The sequence below is a fragment of the Lacerta agilis genome, chromosome 10 (assembly GCF_009819535.1).
Source record: "Lacerta agilis isolate rLacAgi1 chromosome 10, rLacAgi1.pri, whole genome shotgun sequence".
NCBI classification, from domain to species: Eukaryota; Metazoa; Chordata; class Lepidosauria; order Squamata; family Lacertidae; genus Lacerta; species Lacerta agilis.
In genome coordinates this window covers 12,847,229-12,869,204 of record NC_046321.1, presented here as the reverse complement: position 1 = coordinate 12,869,204, position 21,976 = coordinate 12,847,229, and the positions used below count along the sequence as shown (strand labels likewise).

General features: G+C 42.7%; 1 protein-coding gene across 20 annotated transcripts in view; it reads left to right on the top strand.

The window, feature by feature from the left end:
• Nucleotides 1–21,976, top strand: part of PLEKHA5 (pleckstrin homology domain containing A5) — a 175,671-nt gene that overhangs the window by 6,753 nt on the left and 146,942 nt on the right. The window lies entirely within an intron of this gene.

Genomic DNA, 21,976 nt, shown 5'->3' with positions numbered 1-21,976 from the left:
TCGTAATGCTCCTTAGCTGTGTGGGAACTTGATTCCACATCAAAACCTAACACTCTCACTCCTACATACCACTTAGATCATTACTCCACTTTTAAATATATTAACATATATTGCTTACACCAAGCCATGCTTAATTCTATTTTAAACTTTCGATTTGCCAGAGGTTTCATTGTGTTTTATATAGCTGGGGCCCTAGCTTTCAGGGATTTTGAATGTTTCGGGTATTTTGAATATTCTAGATGAACGTTGTACCCCCAAACAAAGTTAGTCTTCAAAAAAAGACAGGATAATTATGTGATTACTATGTGATCATGTTATGCTTCAGTAAACTGTGTTGAAAAATATTAGGTTGAACCCAAAAGTGTCTTCCTGCTTGCAGAAGGTATCTGCTGTTCACAGAAGTGCTGTTTTTTAAATATTTCATTGGAAAGATGCACAAGAAAAAAGAAACTTTATCCAAATATGTTCTTACACAAGCAGAAGCATGAGACCCATCATAGACCTTTCTATTATCACAGTTGGCACATGTTTCCCTTCCACTCACAGTTCAGTGTTTAACATCTGCTGCAGCAAAAAGATTTCCTTGATACCGAAACCGTATTCAAAAGCATTTGGAGTTTTAGGGGGCTTTAAATCTTGTCTGGCTTAATTTGATCTACACCTCGCATTTTACAGCATGCCTCCAAGTGATAAAGTTTTTTCCACGAATCATTATATGTTTTGAGTTGTTCAGTTGGTTTGATGGGTAATATAGCTAGATATTTATGGATGAGGAAATACTTTAAAATCCCTGTCCTTGTCTGTTGCTTGTCATAGCTCTTTAGTATGCTGCACATGTTCAAGCGACGCCTTGACCAATTTTCTAGAGCCATTTCAATTGACATTTAGGCCCAGTTTTGGCATGGAAACTGCTTTGGAACGATGACCTGTGTCAGGAGAGACGCGGGGCCCTGTTAATTCTCCTTAATAGATTTTGATACCACTGTACATGGTATCCTTCTGGAGTGGCTACATGAATTGGAGTGAGCGGCAGCACTTTGCTGTGGTTCCAGATCAACTCGGATGGTTGTTTCCACAGGCTGATGCTTGGGGAGTGCTGTTCAGGCCCAGGGAGCCTTCAGTGTGTGTTTCCGCAGGGTTAGGTTTTATCTTGTATGCTGTTTAACAAACGAAACTGCTTAGTGGAGTCATCTGGAGTCCTGGATTACATTGTCAGCAGGACAATCTGAGTGCCATAGCTGTCAACCTTTCCCTTTTTTGCAGGAAATTCCCTTATTATAGCATTGGGAAACAGCAGGGAGGGTTGACAGCTATGCTGAGTGCATGACACCAGCCCTCACCCGACTTCATTGGCTACCAGTTAGTTTCTGGGCCCAATTCTGAGTGCTGCTTTTGAGCTTTAAATCCTTATTTGGCTCAGGACCCCAATAGCTCAAGGACTGCCTCTCTCCATATGAACCAACTTGGACCTTTTGATTGTTATCTGAGGAAGATAGTATTTGCAAAGCCTTGGGTAAATCATAGCTAACATGCATTCATGTAGTCCCACTAATATCGTTAACTTTACAATTATTGAGTAAAACAGAGGCTGCAATTAAAACATGCATATGTTTGAACCATTGAAATCCATGGAGCTTATCTTGCAGTAATGCTTGCAGGATTGGAGTGTCGGGCATGCAAGTCATTTTGTACTGGAGACTCCCTCACTTTCTCTTGTGAGTTAGATGTTCCAAACCATATTTGAGTGCTTACTAATTTCTGTCCTGTACATTTCTGCTTACTAATTTCTGCCTTTATCGTGACATGAGGAGAGAGGAAGTGATGTTCCTTCAAGCCAGTTTTAAACATGTTTCTAAAGGTCTTCTAATGGTTAAAATGCAGGGTTACATGTTTGGTTGTCATTGCTATTCTGTCCTTTACCTGTATCTTAACAAGTGTGGGCTTGGCAAGAGAGTAGTTTTTTCAACAATGCTAATGTAATCTGAGGCAACAGTCCTGTGCACACTTACAATTTCCAATGGTGTGACTTGCATATGAATAGCCTAAATATGCATTGGATTGTGCTGTAAATTACAGAATGCATCCTATCTTCTCCTATTTATAGTTATGTTATTAACAAAGTCAAACACCCCTGTTTTCCTATATGCCCTGTGCTACTTCCGTACAGTTCTTATATGATGCAAAGCTTTAGCATCTACCATGGTATCCTCCTGGCGTGGCTGTCCGAGTAAGGGGTGGCTGGCACATCTTTATAATGGTTCAGGTGGCATGGAGTACCTTCCATTAACTTGGGTGGGTGGCCCAGCTGTGCCCCTATGTGGACAGGGATAACTTGTTGTCTATGCTCTAGTAAACTCGAGATTAGATTACCATAATGTATTTATATGTAGGGCTGCCTCTGAAGACTGTTTGGAAACTTCAGCTGGTGCAAACATCAGTGGTTAGGTTGCTCACTGTGACAAGACAGTTTGAGCATATTGCACCAATTCTGGCCTGACTGCCCTGACTGTCAGTTAGTTTCTGGGCCCAATTCAGAGTTCTGGTTTTGACCTATAAAGCCTTAAACAGCTCAGGAATGCAATGCTCAAAGGACTGCCTCTCCCCATATGAATCAACCCAGACAGTGCAATCATAATCTGAGGCCCTTGTTTGTGTACCTCCTTCATGAGATGTTCGGAGGTGGCAACATGAGAACAGACTTTTTCTGCTGTGGCTCCCTGTTTGTAATGCTCTCCCCATTTAGGCTCCCTTGGTGCCTTTGTTACATATCTTTAGGCACCAGGTGAAAACATTTCTCTAAAACCAGGCCTTTAGCTGATTAACCTTCTATGGCCTTTAAATGTATTTGTGGGAGGGAGGCTATTGGTTTGTTTTTGTTTTATTATTATTTTGTGTTCTCATTTTGTATTTCTATGTTGTGAACTGTCCTGTGATCTTTGGATGAAGGGCAGTACACAAATTTAATTTTAAAAAGAGCTTCTACTGCTGAAAAGAACAATTTTTAATCATTTCATCTTACAGCTTTTGTGGCATGTTAAGTACAGGATGTTATCAGAACTGCTAATTGAAAGACGTGTTGCTGATAGTACTTGAACATCAACTTGTTCTGTTGTCATTGAAATAATTATCTAAATATTGTTCCAAAGCTCAGAAAAGCATATGTTCCCCTTCTCTGCAGCACTCTTGGCAAACATGGGAATAGGGTGCTGTATGAATCTGCCTGAAAAATATGCATGTTTTGGAGAGTGCATTGTGTTTGCAATATACTATTGCCACATGAATAGCAAAACTTCACTACTGTGTCACATTAGGCTGACAGTTTATCCACTTTTGTTGGTGACATGTTCTTCATAGGCAGGTGCAAGAACGTTCTAATAGCTGGATTTGAGATAATATCTCTCGACAAGAGCTTCCCTTAATCCTTACTAGTTGAAGATTGATTTTTGCTCTGGAGCATGAATAATCAGATTCTTTATTAAATTGTAAGGGCATTTCTATGGTTTATCAAAGATGGAAGTTTACACTGGCATTAACTAATTGGGATCCTTTTCTCTCCAAGCAGCAATCTAACTATTGCCTGATTTTTACTGTTATATAGCAATGATGACAGCTTCTCCCTCTTCCCAAGCTACACTATTCTGGATCTCAGGCCATACTACTTTCCACACATGTTGTTCACTGTACTGGGACTTAACACTTTCCACATATATTTTCCATGAGACATGAATAATTTGGTTAAATTCCCAACTATGAAAGTTGCATAGGTACAGTTTATTATGGGGGCTCTTACTACTTAAATATTTAAGATTGTGAACCAGGCCTTCCACTCGGCTCAGCAACTTCCTAGCTACACAACCACAAAAGCAAACAAGGGTCTTCCAGGCACCCTGCCCATGACATGCCTCCTATACTACCCCCTGCAACCTATGCAGGGATCCCAGCCTTATAACCCTGGAAGGGACCCTATGCAAAACTATGGCCAAGGGGAAAACACATGCTCACAAACTCACTCATGTACTCCATCTTCCCTGACAAAAAAGATCCTTTTGATTTCTGACTTCGAATTGGATCATTTGTTTGTGGAAAAGCTTCAGAAAAAATACCAATGAACTAAAGCATCAGTCGTCTTAAATCCAGGGAGGCCTTCAAGCCATTTTGGCTTGATGTGAAGTAAACACTTATTAAAAATAGATCATTTGAATCAGAATGCACTCATAGAACTGAACATAGCTAGTCAAATGTTTATGTATTGAATATTTCAGTGTTGTTCAGCATTTGGGAAGGGGACATTGCACTGCTGGCAGGTATCTGTGAAAAGGTTATTCACGTGAGCAGTGCCAGAGGAACGAGATTCCACATATACCTTCTTGGAAAGGTACTGGAAGGATGATGGAGCACATATTGTTCCCATTTGTGCTCTGTAGGTATTTTCTTATCCATCATGTTCATAGCTGAGCTTGAGAAAGCTGGAGGGGGGTGGGTGGCAGTTTTAATGGTGGGGCAGTGGTAGTATTCTATAAGAGGGACCCCTTTTGCTTGCCACTCTGCCTTCCAAAAACTCTATATTTGCCCTTCCTCAAAATGTAGTGGTGAGCAATTTGCTGTTAGCCATATAAGTAGTCTGTTGTTGTTCAGTCATTCAGTCGTGTCCGACTCTTCGTGACCCCATGGACCAGAGCACGCCAGGCACGCCTATCCTTCACTGCCTCTCGCAGTTTGGCCAAACTCATGTTAGTAGCTTCGAGAACACTGTCCAACCATCTCATCCTCTGTCGTCCCCTTCTCCTTGTGCCCTCCATCTCCTTGTGCCCTCCATAAGTAGTCTAGCTTTCTACAAACTACTGTATATTTCAACATATCTAAGACTATGATATTCTTATTGGGGATGTAATTAAATATAATAGGCCCTTTCATTCTAAAGTTATTTTTGAGTTTAAATTCATTTATTGGATATGTTTGCTAATAGAACTGTTCACTGCTTTCCTACATGCATTCATTGAATAATTCCCCCCTCTGTTTGTAATTGTAGCCCATTAGAGGGCTATATGAAAATGTGTGTAAGATTAGGAAACCTGATGACAATATTAAGTATAATTTCAACATGCTGGTTGAATAAGAATATTTAATGATTTTGCTTTCAGTGTAATATGTTATGCTCATCCATGTTTGAAATCAAGCCTTTGAAAATGTTTTTGGTGATGCCTCTAATGAGTTCTTGGTGTGCTTAATGGGTGTGTTGCTGAGAGTGGTATTGTACATTTATGGCTTTGATTCAGTAAAACATGCTAGATAATTGAGGTTTTGAGAAAATGAACGTTGAGCATGATTATTTTTTTGCAGATATTGGATAAGTGTTTCAAATTATATGTTGACATTTTGACTCATTTAAGAGGCTATGATTATTCATTGGGCAATTGTTATCCATATTCTTATCTGTTTTCTTCTTGGATCTTGGTTCTGTGCTAATTACAAATGGGACATGAGCTCCAAAACACAGACTGGTAAATAGAGTTCTATTTGCTTTGGGTAATAAGGTTTTGTCTGAAGGTTGTGATAGCATTTTGTGTTTAATGAGCTTAGTGAAGGATTTCAAATTTTATTGTAACTTGGATTAGAAGAAGAATATAAATACTGCAATTCAATAATATGGGTTAAAAGAAAAATCTCCTGCAAAGCCTTAAAGACCAAAACAATAGTATTGGAGACTTAAACATTTTTATTTACAAGATTCTTAAAAAAAAAAAAAAAAATTGCGCAAACCCACCCACCCACACCCACACACTCCGTGCAGTCAAACAGATGTTGATTGGCAACAGTGAAGGTCGGACAGAACATGAGTGTTAAATTCATGAAAATCTTTGTTTCTAACTTGTCAGTCTTTTAGCAACCTTAAATGACAGGGAGTTTTCAAATGCTGGTTTCATTGGCTTACCTCTATAGTTCATAGCCCTTTCCCCCTTGTTATCACTTTATTTTTCATGGACATTGATGCTCTGTATAGAAAACATGTATCTTTAACCAGTTTTATTTAGTTGTGTTTTGGGGTTAACAGGGAGCGACCTAAATCTTGGGTGATGTGTGTGTAGCATTTTCTCTGTGTGATGAGGGTTTTTGTCCCACAAAACTGTACCAGTGTTCCTAAATTAAGCTTTTCTCTTTAAATAGTTTTAAACCTCTCTGAGAAATAAGGATATGATTTCCCTGTGGCTACCAGGGCATAGCTGTCAACCTTTTATTGCATTGGGAAACAGCCATAGCTGTCAACCTTCCCCTTTTTTGCAGTGGGAAACAGCGCTGGAATAAGGGAATTTCCCGCAAAAAAAGGGAATGTTGACAGCTATGTACCAGGGACACATGTTGTAGCCAGAAAGGAAGAAATGTGGGGAGTGGCACGTTAGCAGAACGGTGTTAGGGTGTGTACCATTCCCCCCCTCTCCAGCACCTTTTTTAGAGGGCTCATGAAGATTTTTTGCTGCTTGTAATTGGTCTGTGGGTGGGAGAGTTGCAGTTACGCTGTGGCTGTGTGACTGCAATTGCTATGAAAATAGGCATTTGGTAAATTTGACAGGTGTTATAATACAAAATCTTTTTAGTTTGGCAATACTGCATTTCAAAACATGATCTACTCTCACTTATAATATTGAAAAGGTTTCATTGAAGTTGTGGTCTTAATTCTTGCATTGACTTGAAACTTAAAATGCTTCATCTATAGCAGGGGCCAGACTATATTTTGAAGAAAAAAATGAACGAATTCCTATGCCCCACAAATAACACAGAGATGCATTTTAAATAAAAGTACACATTCTACTCATGTAAAAACACGCTGACTCCCGGACTGTCCATGGGCTGGATTGAGAAGGCGATTGGTCCGCATCCGGCCTGTGGCCTTAGTTTGGGGACCCCTGATCTATAGCATTGGAAATGTGGGCTGAGATCTCAGCTGAGCTTTAAAGTTGCTATATTGTCCCACAATTCCCTGTTTGAGTTCAAGGAAAGTGAACTGTCTGGAATGACTTTTGTATGCCTGGCACCATATAGAGTTTGGAAACATATAATTAACCTGTCTCTTGTGGTTGAGTTGCAGCATTTGGTAGAGCAGGTGGCACTAGAGCCGTAGTGGCAGCATAATGATATTTCTTCTGTATTTTAACTCGTATGCTGTTTTGGGTTCTCCTTTTTCAACTTATTACTGCCCTGAACAAATACATAAACAAAGTTCCCATCCTGATCACTCTCATAGTGGCATATGTTGTTCCACAAAGGGGAAAGAGGTCGGACATTTTGAGAAATTCTGAAAAGTTGGTTGGCACTTCAAAGAAAAAGAAAGATGAAGCAAGTATAAAGGGATTGGGGATGAAGACATAGGTTTTGATGGATGCAATAATAGAATAATGAATGGTATAGTTTTTGTAAAATATGCAGGGATTTATGATATGTAAAATGAACCATGGAAAGAAAAGAAAGGAAATCATTGATATCTCTGGAAGTACCAGAACGGGTTGGTTCATATGGGGAGAAGCGACCCTTAAGGCGTCGTTGTCCTGAACATAGCTGTCAACTTTTCCCCCTTTTAAAGGGAAATTCCCTTATTCCGAATAGGATTTCTCACAAGAAAAGGGAAAAGTTGACAGCTATGGTCCTGAGCTGTTTAAGGCTTTACAGGTCAAAACCAGGACTTTGAGTTGGTCCTGGAAACTAATTGGCAGCCAGGCCTCTAACTATCCCTGTCCATATAGGGCTCAGCTGGGCCACCAGCCAAAGATGATGAAAGGCACTCCATGCCACTGAGTCCACCTGAGCCTCAGGCAAGGGATTCAGACGTAACCCCATCAAGAGCAGGCATCCATCCATTTATCTGGTCTAGGGAACCACCCACTAACAGTACCTCAGTCTTATCTAGATTGACCTTTAGTTTGTTGGCTTTCATGGTGTCCATTACCCAGGCAAGACAACAGTCCAGCACCTCCACTGCCACACCTGCAAAAGTAAAGGAGAAGCAGAGCTGTGTGTCATCAGTATATTGCTGACAACGTACTCTAAAACTAGCATCACCTTTTGGGTCCCATTTTTCAGATATGAGTCAAGCCACCTCAACACTGTGCTCCAATTCCTGTCTTTTCAAGATGGCCCTTCACTACAGTACACAACTGTTTTGAGGACCAAAAATTAATAGTTCTTCACAGCCATAGAGAGCTCTGCTGGACTGCATTTGCAAAGAAGCAGGACTTCTTTGCCACCATTGCTACATTTACACACTAAATGAAAGAAGGTACCAGTACTTGATTTCTGAAGAAGACTCAGACTGCCTTATCTTAGAGTTTGGATAGCTGTAGTTGCCCTTGCTTCCCTCAATTTTATATCATACTATGGAAATATTTTGCATGGAGAATATGCTAAATCATTTTCTTTGACCTTTCTGGTGTGTGTAAAAAGTAATACAGTATTGGGTGTAATCATCCATAATATGAAAACTAAACTCTACTCTATATAGCCAATTAAATTAATTTAAAGCTGCTTAATGTTATGAGACTGAAATTAAATTGGATTAATTGGGAAGATGCTTAAGGCACTAAAGCCAATTAATAATCTCACTTAATTTTTAAATTGCTCCATAGTTTTTCCAAGGCTGATGTTTCATTCCCAGCCTTAGTTTTAATTGTTTATTGAGTTTCTAGAAGAAGCAGATGAGTTAATCATGACTTTTGTTCAGAAGCTGTCACTGGGAAGTGGTTTATTTGATACTATTTGAGTTTTGGTATCTAATGCTTAAGGGAGAAAAAAATGCTGTGATCAGAAATAAACAAGGCTTGATGTGAGTGCTGCAAGGAATTTTCAGCCTATAATAAGAACTGTGTGATGAACTAGGATTGTTGTTTTTATAGACACCTGCATATTGGAAATTAATTAAAAGGTGAACAAGCAAGCACAGGAATTTCTTCATGGAAAGAAGAAAACAAGACAATATATTTAATTTTAAAGGCTCATAAAACTTCCCTACTATCTGTTACTGTGATGGAATTTACTTGTGTTCTGTTTTTGGCTTGCTGAATTTGATCAAAGACTAGATACAGTATACAGTGAGGTAGTCATTTTTCTGTATACATCAGCAGTATGCTGGTTATTCTAGCTCTCCTAGTTCATCGAATTAGCAGTGTTATCATGCAACCTGAGGCAGTATATTGTGGAACAGACAGGCTGAACTGTCATATCAGGTGTGTTCCTGCGTGGGAGGATACCAGTGGAATTCTGATTTGTGAGTTTTGTTTGAAACAGCTAAATCCCCACAATCTGAACTGCTATGATTCGTGCTTGGATGCTACCCAATACCTGGAATGACTATTTGAATATAATTACTTGTGTGCAGCCATCCCGGAATGTGATTATCTCTCCTGTTTCTTCTTTACGTTTGGATTTGATTTCCTGGATTTCCCTCTATTTTCTTCCAGCTCAGAACAATTGGAAATATAGGTTTTTGGGAGGGTTGCAGATTTTAAGATCAAGCACTGCACTTGTCCACTTTAAGAAGTAGTTTGGTTCCAGAAAACAAAATCTTAGTACAGTGGACGCTCGGGTTGCGACTGTGATCTGTGCGGGAGGCACGTTCGCAACCCACAGCGCCGCATCTGCGCACGATTTGGCACTTCTGCGCATGCACAAAGTGTGATTTAGTGCCTCTGTGCATGCGTGAGCACCGAAACCTAGAAGTAACCCGTTCTGGTACTTCCAGGTTTGACGCAGTGCAAAACCCGAAATCGCACAACCTGAAGCGGCCGTAACCTGAGGTATGACTGTATGCTCAACTTTACAGGGGATGTCCCTAATTGAACAATCAAAAAGTTGTGCTAGAACAATAAATATGAATGGTGTTGCTTTATGAGCACTGTTAAACATTGTTTTGGCGATTAGATGTTTTTATTGCAGGAAAAACCATGGATAAATTGTCCTTTAAAATATATTGGGACAAGCTATCCAGAATTTACAAATATTAGTATTGTAGCAGTGTATTCTAAGTCACTGTTTCACAATATGGAGTGGACTCTTCCTTGAAGGACATGAGACTGTAATAATGAGGAATGAAGGATTATATTTATTTGTTATTTATCATATTTGCATACTGCCTGTCATCCGATATTCACAGGGCAGTCAGTAGTTGTGTACTGTACTCTGTAGTTTTCCTGAGCTTGAGTCATTAGTTGAGGAGCCAGCAGTCTTTTTAGTTGATCAGCAGTGCAGGGGGGAGAACAAGTACTGGTATCTTTCAGGTTTCCTTGCTGCTGTTTCCATCACTGTATGGCTCCCTTTCTTGCCCCTCAGACTCTTAAGTTAACACATCAAATACAGATAGGTCAGTGGGGGCCCAGTCAAAGCTAACAGCTTTTGCTGGGGATTTGTGGTGCTGTTGAGAGGAGGGAAATACAGTGGTACCTCAGTTTACGAACTTAATCCATTCCGGAAGTCCGTTCTTAAACCAAAATCATTCTTAAACCGAGGCACACTTTCCCTAATGAGGCCTCCCGCCGCCGGTGCCCTGCCACCGTTCGGATTCCGTTCTTAGACTGAGGTAAAGTTCACAAACCGGGACACTATTTCCGGTTTTGCGGAGTTCGTAAACCAAATAGTTCATAAACAGGGCTGTTCTTAAACCGAGGTACCACTGTACTTGGAAAAACCAATGGCAGCTCTTTCACTCCCTGTGTTGATTTGAAAAATGTAGTGTGCATTCAGAAGGAAAACCAAAGTAAGGAGCTCCATTGAATTTGGAACAACAATCAAGAGTACAAATCTTCTACTTTTTTGTTTATTCACTTAAGTAGTTAGGGCCAAACTTTACTGTTTATTATATGGTGTGCAAGTTTAAAAAATTAAATGGCTGGCAGGGTGGTGAAGCTGTATCAGGACGGTGGTGTGAGGGGCATTAAACTTTCCTCTCCCCACTACTGTCCCAAATAGAATGGGAAGTAATTGGGATTGTGGAGTAGGCAAAGGATTAAAGCCACCTACCTTCTCTTTATGCCACAGTCCTTGTGGCTTTCATACACACCTGGCATCGGCTATTTGTGTGTGTGTTTTTTAAAAATCCTCCATGCTGGACTAACCACATAACAAATATTATGTCTTGTTTGGTCCTTGGTTTGCTGTTAACTGTTGATTTATATTTGGGTTTGCAGAAGTACCTAGGGAGGAAGGTGAATTGCATGAGTATTGAATGTTGAAGAGTTTTCAGACTTAAACATATTATGTTAATAAGTTACCTTTTGCATCTGTTTTGTTTTTTATTTTTATTTCAAGAATTCTTAAATTTAATAATCATCATCAAATTTACAATGTGTGAATTATTATTGCTTGTTCAAATGAAAGGGGCAGGGATGTGTGTTCAGAACCCTTTCTCCCCAGATGGGAAAGCAGGGTGGAACTTTCCAAATCTGCGTTGTAGTCCTCTAGTATTGGTTTAAAGCATGTTTTTCTCTGTGATAGTAGGACCACTGATCATCCATGGAAAGCAAGCTTGTAAGTCTAAGCCAAATGTTACAAGGGCATTTGCCTCCTCCATCCTCTAGAATACTAATATATATAACAAGGCTTGTTTCTGTTTCACAATTGAAAATGCCTAATTGTGCAAAACAGCAAGATGTTTTTGTGTGCTACAAACACAGGTAAGGTTGGGAAAAAGCTGGAGAGTTAAGCCAGTCTGGCATGTTACCAGCTTGGCTGTGCAGCTGTCTACACATCCAGAAGGATAATGCAATGTGCATGCTTTCAGAACTGGAAAGAACTATGTAAAATCTGTAGCTTTAAACACTTGCCACATGGTTCTGGCATGGCTGAAAAAATCTGTGAATAATCTGCTTTGTAAAAATGGTCAATGCTTGTAAGAGAAGTATAGCAGTATTGTAGAGGACGACAGTAAAATTGTTGTGGAAACAATTCTGAGCGTTTTGTACATTTGTATGTTTGTGTGAAGTGTATTTGTCTTTTGTTTCAAGGTATGTATTATGTGTAGTCAGATGTACAGAGTTTGCATTGAAGCAAAAACAAAACAAAACTGATGCTCAAAACCATTTTACCTTCTATAGGAAGTCTTCCATGACCTTTACCAGAGGGTATTCTAGAATTACATGTCTGGCAAAACATTCTAAATTGGATGCTGTGGGAAATATAATCACCTTGGTAATGAAACCCATAGAAAGTGGGTTCCACCTTCTCAGCTGCAAGATGCCCAGACCTGTTCCTCAGGAAATGCCTGCTTTCCAATGCCTCAAAGCATTCTCATTCTCAAACTATTTGGCACCCCAATAAGCAGTTCACATGCTAATATTTTCTTCTTCCCTTCAAGCAAGAGACCTTCCTTGTAGCTTCAAAAAAATCACTTTCATTGAAACAGTATCATTGCTGCTTTCCATAAGAAAAGCACATAATAGTTCTTCAATAAGAATGGGGTGGGGGACCCTTCTAATAGGAAGAGTCTCACCTGGGCAGTGGGATCCTGCTGATTACTTGGATAGAAGTTTTGCTTAGCCTTAAACTTTAATTGTCTTCCCTGTGACTGCTGCTGTTGCAATATATGGCATGGGTAGAGATGCAATCTGCTGAGGTGTTTTTATCCGGCAGCTGCCTTAGTGGGCTTATAGATCCATTTTCCTGTCTCTACTATCTGTGTTGGTTTGTTGTTGTTGTTGTTGTTGTTGTTGTTGTTGTTGTTGTTTAGTCGTGTCTGATTCTTTGTGATCCCATGGACCAGAGCACGCCAGGCACTCCTGTCTTTCACTGCCTCCCGCATTTTGGTCAAACTCAAGTAGGTAGCTTCGAGAACACTGTCCAACCATCTCGGTCCTCTGTCGTCCCCTTCTCCTTGTGCCCTCCATCTTTTTCAACATCAGGGTCTTTTCCAGGGAGTCTTCTCTTCTCATGAGGTGGCCAAAGTGGAGCCTCAGCTTCAGGATCTGTCCTTCCAGTGAGCACTCAGGGCTGTTTCCCCTAAGAATTGATAGGTTTGATCTTCTTGCAGTCCCTGGCACTCTCTAGAGTCTCCTCCAGCACCATAATTCAAAAGCATCAATTCTTCGGTGATCAGCCTTCTTTATGGTCCAGCTCTCATTTCCATACAGCACTACTGGGAAAACCCTAGCTTTAACTATATGGACCTTTGTCGGCAAGGTGATGTCTCTGCTTTTTAAGATGCTGTCTAGGTTTGTCATTGCTTTTCTCCCAAGATGCAGGCGTCTTTTAATTTCATGACTGCTATCACCATCTGCAGTGATCATGGAACCCAAGAAAGTAAAATCTCTCACTGCCTCCATTTCTTCCCCTTCTATTTTCCAGGAGGTGATGGAACCAGTGGCCATGATCTTAGTTTTTTTGATGTTAAGCTTCAGACCATATTTTGTGCTCTCCTCTTTCACCCTCATTAAAAGGTTCTTTAATTCCTCCTCACTTTCTGCCATCAAGGTTGTGTCATCAGCATATCTGAGGTTGTTGATATTTCTTCCGGCAATCTTAATTCCGGTTTGGGATTCATCCAGTCCAGCCTTTCGCGTGATGAGTTCTGCATATAAGTTAAATAAGCAGCGAGACAATATACAGCCTTGTTGTGTGGGTTTTTTGTTGTTGTTACTGAAATGGTTCTGGCAGGTGAAATAGTTCTGATCATTTAACAAAACTGGAATCCTTTTGGTCCTGTGTAAAACATGGTTGTGTGAATGTGTGATGAATGGTAAGGGGAGGGAGCAGGCGCGTAGCTAACCGCTGGGCTGCTGGGGGCGGCAAGCCCAGCGGCACCCATGGGGGCGGGGCGTCGCTCCGTGCGCATGACGTCATGACGCACGCGCACGGAACAACGCCTCCGCGCGGGCCAGTTGGCCCGCCCCTCTCCCGCTGCGCTCCGTGAGCGGAGCTGTCCCGGGGAAAGGAGAGGGGTTGGGTCAGCTGGCCTGCCCCTGTCCTTTCCCCCGGGCTCCGCTCCCTGAGCCCAGCGGGCAGGGAGCGGAGCGTCGGCGCGTGGGAGTGGTGGGAGGGGAAGCCGCCCGCCACCCCATGCGCCGCCGCTCGCTCCGTCGCCCCGGGAGCAGCAGCACCGCACACATTGTGCGCTGCTGCTCCCACGGCGACGGAGCGAGCGGCGGCGCGGGGGTGACACGCGGCGGCCCCTCCCACCATTCCCCATGCACCACCGATCACCCCGGGAGGAGCAGCGCCGCATGGACGGGGCGCTCGCTCGGCCGAGCAAGCACCCCGTCCGTGCAGCGCCGCTGCTCCCGGGGTGACGGAGGGAGCGGCGGCCCGTGGGAGTGGTGGGAGGGGCCGCTGCCCGCCACCCCATGCGCCGCCGCCCGCTCCGTCGCCCCGGGAGCAGCAGCACCGCACACACTGCGCGCTGCTGCTTCCACGGCGACGGAGCGAGCGGTGGCGACATGCGGCGGCCCCTCCCACCACTCCCCATGCACCACCGGACACCCCGGGAGGAGCAGCGCCGCACGAACGGGGCGCTCGCTCGGCCGAGCGAACGCCCCGTCCGTGCAGCGCCGCTGCTCCCGGGGTGACGGAGGGGGCGGCGGCGCGTAGGAGTGGCGGGAGGGGCCCCCGCCCGTCACCCCACGCGCCGCCGCTCGCTGCGTCGCCCCAGGAGCAGCAGCACCGCACACACTGTGCGCTGCTGCTCCCACGGCGACGGAGCGAGCGGTGGCGCGCGGGGGTGACGATCCGCGCCCCCCCCCACGCACCACCGGTCACCCCGGGAGGAGCAGCGCCGCACGGACGGGGTGCTCGCTCGGCTGAGCGAGCATCCCGTCTGTGCAGCGCCGCTGCTCCCGGGGTGACGGAGGGGGCGGCGGCGCGTAGGAGTGGCGGGAGGGGCCCCCGCCCGTCACCCCAACCCGCCGCCGCTCACTCTGTCACTGGGGGCGTACCGCCCCTACCGCCCCTCCCCAGCGACGCCCCTGGGAGGGAGCCTGTTGCCTTGAATTCTGGTGCTTCTCCTAGCAACCATTGTGAATTACAGTGCATATACATAGGGACCTGCCATAAACAATGTTTTTATACTTTGCTTTTTTTTACAATAGGGGTAATTACTTTCAGTCTCTGTTTATCTTAATTATCATTAGGTGATTAATATCTCATGGCTAGCTTAGTTTACATACAGCTAAAATAACGAGCACTAGAAATGTTTAATTTTGTCTCATGAGTCAGCCGTAAGTTAAAACAGCACAATTTACAGTAAGCTTCTTGTTTGGCTCCGTCCAAGTCCTAAAGTATTAAATACTAAAGTGATCTCACCATGTTCCCAACCCTCTTTAGCAAAGTGGGTTGGACTAGATGACCCTTTAGATCCCTTCCAACTCTAAGATTCTCTGATTCTATGAACTTATAAACAGCACAGTAGAAACAAAACAGTAGGCAGTGGTGAAAGCCAGAACAGGTGGTGTCAAGGCTGCAGGTGCACAAGGCAGACAAGGACAAACCACACGGGAAGAGAAAAGGGTAATCTCAATTTTCCCTACCTAAAACCTAAGCCAGATAGCAAGCTTCACTGCAAACTGAAGAGGAAATTCAGAGTCTTAGAGAATTGAATTGGAAGGACAAAATGCTAAGTGTGGATGATCCTCAAAATGTTCATCCTTATTGGGGGGAAATGGATGCTCCAGTATCTCTAGACAGTGAAGAAGTGTTGACCACATCCTTAAATTTCTCTCCTGTAATACTGTTTGTGTCGCATCTCTTGTGTGTGATGACTTCCAGATATTCAAATGTTATTCTAGGTTAAGTGCGGTCTGTCTATAAAATAAAGAACAGATCATTCCACTAGTTTGGTGTTCAGCATTGGTGTTTAGGCATTGTAGCAGCATAAAGCATCCATAATCAGTGATTTAAAGTAAAGGTAAAGGTATCCCTGACTGTTAGGTCCAGTCGTGGACAACTCTGGGGTTGCGGTGCTCATCACACTCTATTGGCCGAGGGAGCCGGCATTTGTCTACAGACAGCTTCTGGGTCATGTGGCCAGCATGACTAAGCCCCTTCTGGCAAACCAGAGCAGCACACAGAAACGCCGTTTACCTTCCCGCTATTTATCTACTTGCACTTTGACATGCCTTCGAACTGCTAGGTGGGTAGGAGCTGGGACCAAACAATGGGAGCTCACCCCGTTGCGGAGATTTGAACCGCCAACCTTTTGATCGGCAAGCCCTAGGCTCTGATGTTTAGACCACAGCACCACCTGTGTCCCTAATCAGTGATTTGGACATGGTTTAATTCAAGGGCTAGCCAACAATGGAGCCCTCCAGAGACAATGAATTGAGAAGCAAGACATGGAACTGAAAGGAGGACTAGGGAGCACTTTTAGCATATCTATGTGCATGGTTACCCTGAAAAGTCTTGGTTTCATCTGGAAGTCTTTATCCCTGGGGCTATCACCTCTGTCCAGTCTGAGGACCCATGGAGACGACTGACCTGCAAGGTGGAGAAGCAATCTACAGGGGGAAATATCATGTTGGCTAAGCATGGCAAGTGGCTGGGTTGCTAGAGGCAAAAAGGCAAAATATCTCTGGTTTGAAAGTTGGAAGCCTTTTACTTATATGCAGTACAAGTAACTCTTTTAATACATCAACATGAAAGCTAACCTAGTACAGGAAAATTAAAATCTATATGCATAAATGCAACTTTCAGGTGTACTTTGAGTGTGTGTGTGAAACTTCCTGCAAACTACTGGTATATAAGCTACTTTAAAAAGATACACAACTGTTGGCTACTGGGACAAGAGCATAATGAGGAAATAAAAGCCAGCGGGTGAATGTGATCTTCTCCAGCTACATGCTTGTCTCTTATAGCTGTTCTTAAACGTGTTAATAATTTGGTGGGCTCTTGTGTTATAATTACATTCTAAGCTGCCTTATGCAGGCAGGGTATAAATTAAAGTACATGCAGTCAGAATTAGTAAACAAGCTTCATAAAATTTTAGAAGGTGGTAGGCGTTAAATGCAGCTCTGGAAGCATTTCATGATACAAAGAGGGATTAATTGGTGAATCTGTTACTTCATTAGGAAGATATTCTATTTAATTCTGCTTCAGAAATACTAAATTTAGGTCAAGTTTTAGTAAGTTATTTCAGTACAGTGGTACCTCAGGTTACATACGCTTCAGGTTACAAACTCCGCTAACCCAGAAATAACGCTTCAAGTTAAGAACTTGCTTCAGGATAAGAGCAGAAATTGTGCTCTGGAGGTGCAGTGGCAGTTGGAGGCCCCATTAGTTAAAGTGGTGCTTCAGGTTAAGAACAGTTTCAGGTTAAGAACGGACCTCCGGAACGAATTAAGTACTTAACCTTAGGTACCACTGTATAGCTGTAAACATGGTGCCTAAATAATAATTTTTTGCTTCCTTTATACAAACACTAATTATTGCTCTGAATTGCAACACAAGTTCACTTTCAAATGATCATTGAGAGAAATTTAGGAAACACTAAGATGGGCATTCAGATCTTTTGTGATATTGTTTGAGAGTGCTCCGGCTGGCTCCCAGATAGTAGCTACCGGTAATTAAAATGGTGAAAAACACTACACTGGCTGATAGTCACTTGCCTAATGAGTGAGAGGAATCAGGATTTAAAAAATTTATACTTCTGCCAAAAATTTACAAAACCACACATAGACAGACTTCAGGTTGGAATATAAATCACCAACAAGCAGTCCTCCCTGAATGTCCATGCATAAGACCATTATAAAGCTATCAGAGTTGCATCTTCCTTGGTATTTTTTCTCCAGCACCAAAGTTTTCCTTCTGTTAACAATCTATGATATATACTTGGGGCAGGAGATTGATTTGAAAGAGAAGTCCTACCTCTTGCCAACTGAGTTATGTTGTAAAAATGAATAGGCCTTAACTGGTTCCTCTTATAAAGTGTCTCAAGAGAGAGATGGGATGTCAGTTAACAGTAGAATTATGTATATTTGATACTCACTCATATCCACTAGAGAGTGGTGCTGTGGTTAAACCACAGAGCCTAGGGCTTGTTGATCAGAAGGTCGGTGGTTTGAATCCCCGCGACAGGGTGAGCTCCCGTTGCTCGGTCCCTGCTCCTGTCAACCTAGCAGTTCAAAAGCACCCCAAAAAGTGCAAGTAGATAAATAGGTTCCGCTCCAGCGGGAAGGTAAACGGCGTTTCTATGTGCTGCTCTGATTCTCCAGAAGCGGCTTAGTCATGCTAGCACATGACCCGGACGCCGGCTCCCTCAGCCAATAAAGCGAGATGAGTGCCGCCACCCCAGAGTCGTCCGCAACTAGACCTAATGGTCAGGGGTCCCTTTACCTTTACCTTACACCAACTTTTTGTTAGAACTCGTCATTGCTTGTCAAATACAGAGATCCTTATACCCTTAATACACATGTTTTCAGGTGAATACACACTGTTCTGAAGTCCTGATACTAGCTGTTTTCCCCTGACTATTGGCTTCCACAATATTTTATGCACTCAGCCACTAGTCTTTTAAAGTGCACTGCTATTTGTGCATTATCTAATCCAGTGTTTCCCAACCTTTCCCCGACCGTGCCCACCTTTCGACCTTGTTTCCTTCCTGTCCCCCCATGGGCATGGGCAGGGGGGGGCAGCTGCCCCCATAAGTAAAAATCAATACAAATCTGAGGTTCTGCCACCCCTAACAAAAGCCAGCCCCCTTAACAAAAAATCCTGGCTATGCCCATGCCCCCCCCCCACCCTACCAGTAGAAAGGTAGCTATTTAAATGTTTTGTTTGTAAATAGAACATGTTTTATTTATATATATATTACAATTTTTACAAAATACAATTACATAAAATGATAGGAACATAATGAAATATTGTTGAAGCAGAAAAACATAGAATCATGGAGCTGGAAGGGACCCCAAGGGTCATCATTCTAGTGCAACCCCCTACAATGTAGGTAACTCAGCTATAAAACATCCATGACCGATGGCCATCCAACCTCTGCTTAGAAACCTCCAAGGAAGGAGAGCCCAGAGCCTCACAAGGGAGGTGCATCTTCCATGTATTATAAAAAGTAAATAACACTTATTTGACCCCAGTTATTTGACTCAGAGGGGGAAACCTACAGATACAGTCCCAACGGTGCACAGGGAGTTCTATATATGTGGGATAATTTTTTTTTAAGCAAGTGGTCCTTACTGACCTGGAGCAAAAAGATCTTGTCATTTGGAGGAGCCCTAGCTGCCCAGATAAAACACTATAATCCCACACACCCTTACCCGGAAGTAATGCCCACTGAACTCAGTGTGGCTTTCTACTGAGTAGACACTTCATTATTTACTAGAAACAAGTCAGCAGCACCACATGATCCTGCTCAGTTAGACAATAGGGTGTATTTCACCCTGCGCCCTGTAGAGCCGGGCTCATGCTACCTACAGGCCCTGTGTCCCTCAGCAACATCTGAAGACCCTGATCCACTAGGTACTGGGGTGGATTGCACCCTGTGCCTTGCAAGGTCAGGCCCAGGCTGCCACTGGACCCAGCACTGGTGACAGCAGCAAGCAGATCTGGCTTGCCCAGCCCTACCCACTGCCACCCCACCACCACACTTACCTGACCTGGGTGTTCTGGATCACGGGCTCTATCGGTCAAATAGGAAGCTTCAGTGATCGCCCTCTCTCACCAGAAACAAACCAGGACTGCTCCAAGAAAATGCATATGGTAAAAAGGAGTGCTAGGTCCTGGTTTTTCTAAATTGAGCATCTTGTCCCGCTCCCTGAGCAGTAGCATCTTCATTGTACAGCCTCAAGATGCATCTCTCTATATCTTGGCCTTTGACAGTTCAGGTATTTTCTGTTGTGGGACACACCTCTTTCTGAATTTACATTTTTCTCTTACATTTGGAACATTTTTATTTATATTCTAACTGTAATGATTTTATGTGTCATTGTTTTCTATTGCTGTAACCTTATGGAGAAGGGTGGGTAAGAAATCTTTTAAAATAAATTAATAAAGCTGATAATATATATATTAAAAATAATATGCCAATTCATGAAAGAGCATGGAATGCACCACATATCAATGGGAAATTATACAATCATTTCAGGTTACCCTTTCCACCTATCATTATCTTCTGTATTTAAATTTGAAACTCCACAATTTCAAATAATATTACAATGCCTCTGTGTCTGCTTGTTGGTGTCCACTGAAATATGGTGCAAATACTCTCAATATGTTAGTCTGAGAAGTTTTTACTAGATATGCTTTCCTTAAAAATCAGTATATTCTTTCAGCTGTCTGATGCAATTTTGTTTTTCCTGTTGAATATCAAATTTCTTGTAGGAATCCAGAAATGTGTTCTCCATGGTGTGGCATTGGTTTCATACATCCAACTGTTTATCCTCTAGTCAGCACTAATGTTTCAAATAGTTTGTGGCATTCTGAGCACCAAGTGAAAGATTTATTTTCTCATAGCAGTGGCTTTTATGGAGGCATGAAATGACCCAGCCACACATTGTCAAATGGTGGAACAGGATTCTAAATGTGATCTTCATCTGAAAAATATTGTACTCGAAAAGAAAATGATTGGATTTTGTTATAGGGCGTTCTTTTAGGTTAGAAAATCTTTCCTTCGGAAAGTAATAGTCTGTATGCAAAGTCATCCTTACAGAAGCTAGATGTCTAATATCCTGAACCACGTGCACTAACATTAGGCGAGCTGTTTCAGAATATGGCTGTGCTGGCTGAGGCTGATGGAAATTGTATTCCAAAACTTTTGAAAGTTGCTTCAGACAGAACAAATGTGAGAGAAACTCCTCTGAGTTCTTGATGGGAGTAATTTGATAGTACATTAATTAACCAACCAATAATAAGATGTCAAGGAAATAAACAACTACCTGATTTTTAGAAAACATCTGAAGGCAGCCCCTGTTCAGGGAAGTTTTTTAATGTTTGATGTTTTATTGCAATTTTAATATTTTGTTGGAAGCCGCCCAGAGTTGTTGTTGTTGTTTGTTGTTTGTTGTTATTGCTTTATTTTAGTTTACTTTATGTGTTAGGATAGTTTGAATGGAGTTTCTGCCAGGCTCTTCACCCAGTAAGAATAATTACTCAAATGAAGCTCCAAAGTATACTGCTATGTCTGAGGAAGAGAAACCTTGGTTGGCATCCATCTGTCTCGGGACAATGGAGAAGTGTGCCTTTGGAGGTGAGGTCAAGCTGTTGCGAAGGCTGCAGCGCCTGGTGTAGCTGTAGAGACCAATGCGGGAGAGACATGTTTTGTTGCACATGGGGCAGATTATGACGTACATGTGGCAGATGCACCATGGCGTTTCTTTTCTCTGCACTCCTCCCAGCAGTCATTCCTCCTCTGGTCACTGCTATGGACACACATTTTGACTGCCTGTCTCCAGGCGCTGCACATGGGAGGGTTGATGTTGCTAGCCTTCATGTCTTGTTTGCAGACATCTTTGTAACACAGTTGGTGTGGCAATTGGACTGGTGTCAGAAGCCAGCTCTCTGTAAAGCACGTCCTTGGGGATCCTGCCATCTTGCAAAGAACTTAATTGCTCAGTGCTTAGCCTTGGTGGTTGTATTTCATTTATACAGCATGTATTGTTAGTTGTATTGTGGACTTGATGAACAGCAGCATTAGATCAAATCCAGTGACCTGTTGGGACCTGTGTTCTCCATTCCTGTTTGCAATTCATTTTGTAGTAACACAATGCTAATTATGGTGTTTTGCTTATGAATGATTGCAGTTAGTTGTATGTATTCTTGAAGGCTTTCATGGGCATGCATGAATTGAGCGCCCCCCCCCCGCCGCCCTTTGCCAGCCTACACAGCAGTAGAGCAGTATAGGATACTCTTGGAAAGGGAAGAAGATATGTTGCTTGAAATCATCTGATTGTTTCATTAGGTGACTTAGCTTGTAGATGGAGAGAACTGTAAGACTTAAAGAATTACTGTAACCAGGACTATTTCAAAATTCTTCACCACTACTGGTAATTCTAAAAGGTCAACACACTGT